The 6,898-nt window shown below is 37.2% G+C and overlaps 1 pseudogene; it reads left to right on the forward strand.

Annotated features, from left to right (window-relative positions):
* Positions 1-581: 581 nt before the first annotated feature.
* On the forward strand, positions 582-1,576 carry LOC112926338 (large ribosomal subunit protein uL10 pseudogene; annotated as a pseudogene).
* The last annotated feature ends 5,322 nt before the right edge of the window (positions 1,577-6,898 follow it).

Below are 6,898 nucleotides of genomic sequence, written 5' to 3' on the forward strand. Positions count from 1 at the left end.
ACATGAAGATATGTAACTATCCACATTTAGTTTAATTTGGGCCATGTGTAGGATTAAAGTTTCTATGACTCTTCTTAATCCCCTCTTATCCTACTTTCAAAAGTTAATGCAGTGATCTGAATATGCCTATGGCTATTAAAGAAATTAGATAAATTATTTATAAACTTAAAAAATAAGAGGAAGCAGAGCCAGATGGGTCCACTGGTGAATTGTACCAAATATATCAGAAAGAAATTGTACCAGTTCTCTACAATTTCTCTTAGGATATGGAAACAGGGATAATATATTCTAAATAATTCTATGAAGCCAGTATTACCCTAAAAACTAGACAGAGACATTATAAGAAAACAATACACCAAAATCAATAGATACAGAAAAAGCATTTGACAAAATTCAACATTCCAGTCATAACAAAAACTCTCAGTAAACAAAGAAGATAGGAAAATTTCCTCAACTTGTTAAAGAACATCTACACAAAAAACGTATAGCTAATATCATACTTAAAGGTAAGAAACTTGAAACTTTCCTCTCTCCAGGTGTCCTCGTGGGAGTAACATCGTCTTTAAACCCTGTGTGGCAATCCCTGACGCACCACTGTGATGCCCAAGGAAGACAGGGGGACCTGGAAATCCAACTACTTCCTTAAGATCATCCAACTTTTGGATGATTATCCAAAATGCTTCATTGTGGGAGCAGACAATGTGGGTTCAAAGCAGATGCAGCAGATCCGCATGTCCCTCAGCGGGAAGGCTGTCGTGCTGATGGGCAGGAACACCATGATGTGCAAGGCCATCCGAGGGCATCTGGAGAACAACCCAGCCCTGGAGAAACTGTGGCTTCATATCTGGGGGAATGTGGGCTTTGTGTTCACCAAAGAAGACCTTACTGAGATCAGGGACATGCTGCTGGCCAATAAGGTGCCTGCTGCTGCCCATGCTGGTTCCATAGCTCCATGTGAAGTCACTGTGTCAGCCCAGAACACAGGTCTGGGGCCCGAGAAGACCTCTTTCTTCCAGGCTTTAGGCATTAACACTAAGATTTCTAGGGGCACCATTTAAATCCTGAGCGACGTGCAGCTGATTAAGACCGGAGACAAAGTGGGAGCCAGCGAAGCCACACTGCTGAACGTGCTGAACATCTCCCCCTTCTCCTTTGGGCTAATATAAGCAGGTGTTTGACAATGGCAGCATCTAGAACCCTGAAGTGCTTGACATCACAGAGGAAACTCTGCATTCTCGCTTCCTGGAGGGTGTCTGCAACGTTGCCAGCGTATGTCTGCCGATAGGTTACCCGACTGTTGCATCAGTGCCCCATTCTATCATCAATGGATACAAGTGGGTCCTGGCTTTGTCTGTGGAAACTGGTTACACCTTCCCACTTGCTGAAAAGATCAAGGCCTTCTTGGCTGGTCCATCTGCATTTGTGGCTGCTGCTCCTGTGACCGCTGCCACCACTGCTGCACCGGCTGCTGCTGCAACCCCAGCCAAGGTTGAAGCAAAGGAAGAGTCGGAGGAATTGGACGAGGATATGGAATTTGGTCTCCTTGACTAATCACCAAAAAGCAACCAATTCAGCCAAGTTTTTGTGAAACAAGGAAATAAAGGCTTACTTCTCTTAAAAAAAAAAAAAAGAAACTTGAAACTGTCTCACTAAGATCAAGAACAAAGGAAAATTGTTCCTTCTCACTACTGCTTTTCATCATTGTGCTGGAAGTTGTAACTAATGCAATACAAGAAAGGGAAATAAGGGGTATGCAGGTTGGAAAGGGAGAAATAAAACTGTATTTGCAGATGACATGATCATTTATGTAGAAATTCTGAAAGAATAGACAAAAAATTCCTGAAAATAATAAGTGATTACAGGCAGGATTGCAGGATACTAGCCTAATATAAGAAGTCAGTCATTTCCCTGTATATTAGTAATGAAAAAGTGGGATTTTAATTGTAAAAAAATACAGTTTCTATTAGCACTCCTCCAAAATGAAATACTTAGGTATAAACATAACAAAATATGTATAAGATATAAGGAAAACTACACAACTCCAATGAAGATTTCAAAGAATATTTAAATAAATGAAGAGAGTTTCTTTACTCATGGATAGGAAGACTCAATATTGTCAAGGCGTCAGATTTTTTTTTCAAGTTGATCTATAGATCCATTGCAATCCCTATCAAAATCCCAGCAAATTGTTTCGTGGGTATTGATAAACTGATTTTAATATTTAAATGAAGAAGCAAAAGACTCAGAATAGCCAATACAATTTTGAAGAAGAACAAAGTTGAAGGAGAAACACCACTTGACTCTAAGACTTAATAAAAAGCTATAGTAATCAAGACACTGTGATGTTGGTGAAATAATAGATGAATAGATAAATGGAACAGAATAGAGAACCCAGAAATAGACCTACACAAATATAGTCTGTTGATCTTTGACCAAAGAGCAAAGGCAATAAAGTGGAGGAAAGTAGTCTTTTCAACTAATGGTAATGGGACATGGGAAAGAGACTCTTGATGTAGACTTTATACTCTTCACAAAAATAACTTAAATGTATCACAGACATACATGTAAAGTGTAAAACTATAAACCTTCTAGAAGATTACATAGGAGAAAACCTAGATGACCTTGAGTATGGCAATGACATTTATAAAGAAATTATTTATAAAGTAAATAATTGTTAAGCTGAACTTCATTCAAATTTTAAAAAGTCTACTCAGCAAAAGACAGTCAAGAGAATTTAAAGATAAGCCACAAGCCAAGAGAAAATATTTACAAAGACGTATTTGATGAAGAGCTTTTATCCAAAGTATTCAAAGAACTCTTAAACTCAACAATAAGAAAACAAACAATCCAATTAAAAAATGGGCCAAAAATCTTAATAGACTCCTCATCAAGGAAGATATACAGATGGCAAATAAACATTTGAAAAGATGCTCTATGTTTTATGTCATCTGGGAAATGAAAATTAAAGCAGGATACCACCACACATCTATTACACTAGCCAACATCCACAACTGAGATCAAATGATGGCAAGGATGTGGAACAACATAAATTCTCATTCATTCATTGCTGTTGGGAATGTGCTCCTTGATAGTTCCCAAAGAAGTTGATAACTTATGTCCACACAAAAATCTGTATATGCATGTTTTTAGCAATATTATTCATAATTACCAAAACTTGAAAGCAATCAAGATGTTCTTCTGGAGGTGAATGGATGACCTGTGGTACATCCAGACAATGGAGTATTATGTAGCACCTAAAAGAAAAGAGCTATTAAAGATGTAGAAGAAACTTAAATAAATATTACTAAGTAAAAGAAGACAACCTGAAAAGACTGCATACTTATTATTCCAACTCTATGATATTCTAGAACAGGCAAAACTATGCTTTCAGTAACAAGATAACTGGAAATTCCGGTTCTCCGGAGTTTAGGGGGAGAGAAGGATGAATAGGTAGAGCACAAAGGATTTGTAGGGCAGTGAAGACTACTCTGTATGATACTGTAATGATGGACACATGTCATCATATAGTTGTCCAAACCCACAGAATATATAACACCAAAAGTTAACCCTAAACTATGAATTCTAAGTAATAATGATGTGTCAGTGTAGGTTAACCAATCTTAACAAATGTATCACTTTGGTGGGGGACACTGATAATGTGGGAGGCTATACGTAAATCACAGCAGGGCATATATGGGAAATCTGTGTACCTTCCTCTCAATTTTGTCATGAACCCCAAACCACCCCCCCCAAAATGAAGTCTATTATAAAAAGTTAATTCAGTACATAATTTTCTTTTTTTCTTCATGATGACATGCATATATTCTAAGGTCCTGAAATAATATATGAAAAATTAGTTAAATTTATGAAAATGATAGCAACTATGAAAAACTACTGGTATTTGTAAACCACTAACTGGAAAAACAATATTAATATGTTAACTAATTGAACATCCTATGCAGATTGACAGCATGCCTTTTTTATATTAATAGGGTAGTACTAAATGATCATCAAATATGAAGTAGAGACTTTGAGAGATGATGTCTTTGTTTTTACTATTTATTTATTTATTTAATTTTTTAAAAGATTTTATTTATTCATGAGAGACACACAGGGAGAGGCAGAGACATAGGCAGAGGGAGAAGCAGGCTCCATGCAGGGAGCCCCACGTGGGACTCAATCCCGGGACTCCAGGATCATGCCCTGGGCCGAAGGCAGGTGCTAAACCACTGAGCCACCCAGGGATCCCCTACTTTCTATTTTTAATTTAAAAATTTTTAAATTTTTTATTGTCAAGTTGAAGATTTTAATTTTATCTTAATAAATATTTTATTTATCATTTTATCTTAACACAATGTTACATTAGTTTCAGGTGTACAACATAGTGATTTTACAACTATAATGTTATGCTATGTTCAGCAAACTTGTAGCTACCATCTGTCATCCTGTGTTATATCTTTTATCCTTATAACTTATTCACTCCCTAACTGGAAGCCTTTACCTCCCACTCCCTTTTACCTGCTTCACTCATCCCACCCTCAAATACCAGTTTTTTTCTCTGTATTAATGGATTTGTTTCTGCTTTTTTGTGGTTCATTTATTTTTTTTTAAGTTCCACATATAAATGAAATCATATGGCATTTGTCTTTCTCTGTCTGACTTATTTCACCTAGTATAATATTTTCTAGGTCTGCCTATATTGTTGCAAATGTCAGGATCTCATTTTTTTATAGCTGAGTAACATTCCATGTTGTATGGATATATATATATATATATCACATCTTCTCTACCAATTCATCTATCAATGGACACTTAGGCTGATGTCTTTGTTTTTAATTTCATTTCCATGCCCATGCCTATTTCTGTTTGGTACCTAATATACATATTTATATAAAGCTACTTGAGGTAAGATTTTATTTATTAAAGAATTATTTTTCTTGTCTCATATGGTGATAAAATTCATATCAAATTCAGCTTTTTAAAAAGATCTACTTATTTACTTATTCATGAGAGACACACAGAGAGAGGCAGAGACAGGCAGAGGGAGAAGCAGGCTCCCTTTGGGGAGCCTGATGCAGGACTCAATCCCAGGATCCCAGTATCATGACCTGAGCTAAAGGCAGACGCTTAACCACTGAGCCACCAAGGAGCCCCTGAAATTCACTTCTTGATCTATCAATGCATTCCTTTTATAAATCAATATTGAGGATTATAGTTCAGCAAGTAGATATTTTTATATGTCTTGTTAATAACATTAGTGTGTTAAATAAATATATGCTTTTTAATTCATTCAATGTCCCATAAGTGACAGGATATAATCTTTGCATTGCTTATGTCCAGAAATGGTGATATAAACATATGAACCAGAGCTATACACAGCTTCTACCTAGTTGTCCTGGGGTCCAACAGCATTTCACCTGTGAAATGTTGGCTCAGATAAATTATAACACTGGAATACTTTATCTGAATAAAACTTATGTTCCACTGTGAGACTTGGTCAGGACTTAATTGAATTTCTCTGCCTCTACCTTTCTCAGTTCTTCACAGATTGTGCTGGAATGCTATCCTCTAGAAGACTTGGGCCTCTGTCATTCCTAACAAGTATGTAGTTATGCTGCCCACCGCCCACCCTTTTCATCATTGCTTGAGTCTCTGCTTTCAACCTTTCTAAAATCTGTGTGGCAATTAAAAAACCCAGGCACTAATATATGATTCCAAAATTAAAACCTTCCTAACTTTTCCCTCTAACATCTTGGTTCCCTTATGAGCAGTATTAGCATCCTCCAGGGCTCCTGCTTGGTTTTCATTTATCATTTTGCCAGGTACTTAGTGTATTTAATGCTCTGCCTCCCATGCAGGGGACTTGTCCTGATCCAAAACCATTTGGTAGGAGCTTCAATACCCTACTGGGATACTGTCACTGTTCTGGTGACAGCTGCCATAGTTCACATAATCATCTCTCCTAGAACTGTATCTGCCTCCCACCTACACTGAAATGTTCCCTACCATTTTGGATTTCCAGTTGCTGCGCCCAGTTTACTTACTGCTTCTCAATACTGACAAAGACTGATGTTTTCTGTACCAGGTCAGGGCTGGTCATTCTAGATGGATTATCCTTCTGCCCCAGGCTTTACCTCTGGTAACTGGATAAGCAGATTTTTGGCCACTTTTTCTCTCCTCTATGTTTATTCTGTGATTCTTCCCACTTAACTCTCCCTGAGACGTGGTAGTAAAACCCCCTCAACAATCAATAGATTGCCAAACATGCTTAGGGAACTAGTTTCAGGGTTTACCTTTTTTGTTTGGAGTGAATACAAAACAGAAAGAAAAACACTAAATTTATTGCTGCCCTTTAAGTAAATAAGAAACATTGATTTTTCTCATAGAAAAAGTCAAAATTCATAAGAAAAAATACCATAGAAAAGGGAAAAAAGTACCTTCATGGAAAAAAAGGTATGGCCCTTAAACACTATCCATATCTATTTTATTTACTCAAAACTGACCAGATATATTTTTGGTTCTGAGTGTAACCAAGAGGTCCAGTCCCATATCATCAAAACTTTTATATCAAAAAAGGTTTTATTCTTTATTTATTTTTTTTTAAATTTTATTTATTCATGAGAGACACACAGAGAAGCAGAGACATAGGCAGAGGGAGAAGCAGGCTCCATGCAGACCCTGATGTGGGACTTGATCCTGGGTCTCCAGGATCACGCCCTGAGCTGAAGGCAGATGCTCAACCGCTGAGCCACCCAGGCGTCCCGCAAAAAAGGTTTTCAATATGTGTTCTGGTTTTTCTTACCAAGTGGCCAATACCCATAAAAACAACCAGACTCACCATCTGCTCTACATCAGCTTTGTGGGCTTTGGCTGATTGGCAGATGGTCCATATGGTTAG

Source organism: Vulpes vulpes, chromosome 1 (assembly GCF_048418805.1).
Source record: "Vulpes vulpes isolate BD-2025 chromosome 1, VulVul3, whole genome shotgun sequence".
NCBI lineage: Eukaryota > Metazoa > Chordata > Mammalia > Carnivora > Canidae > Vulpes > Vulpes vulpes.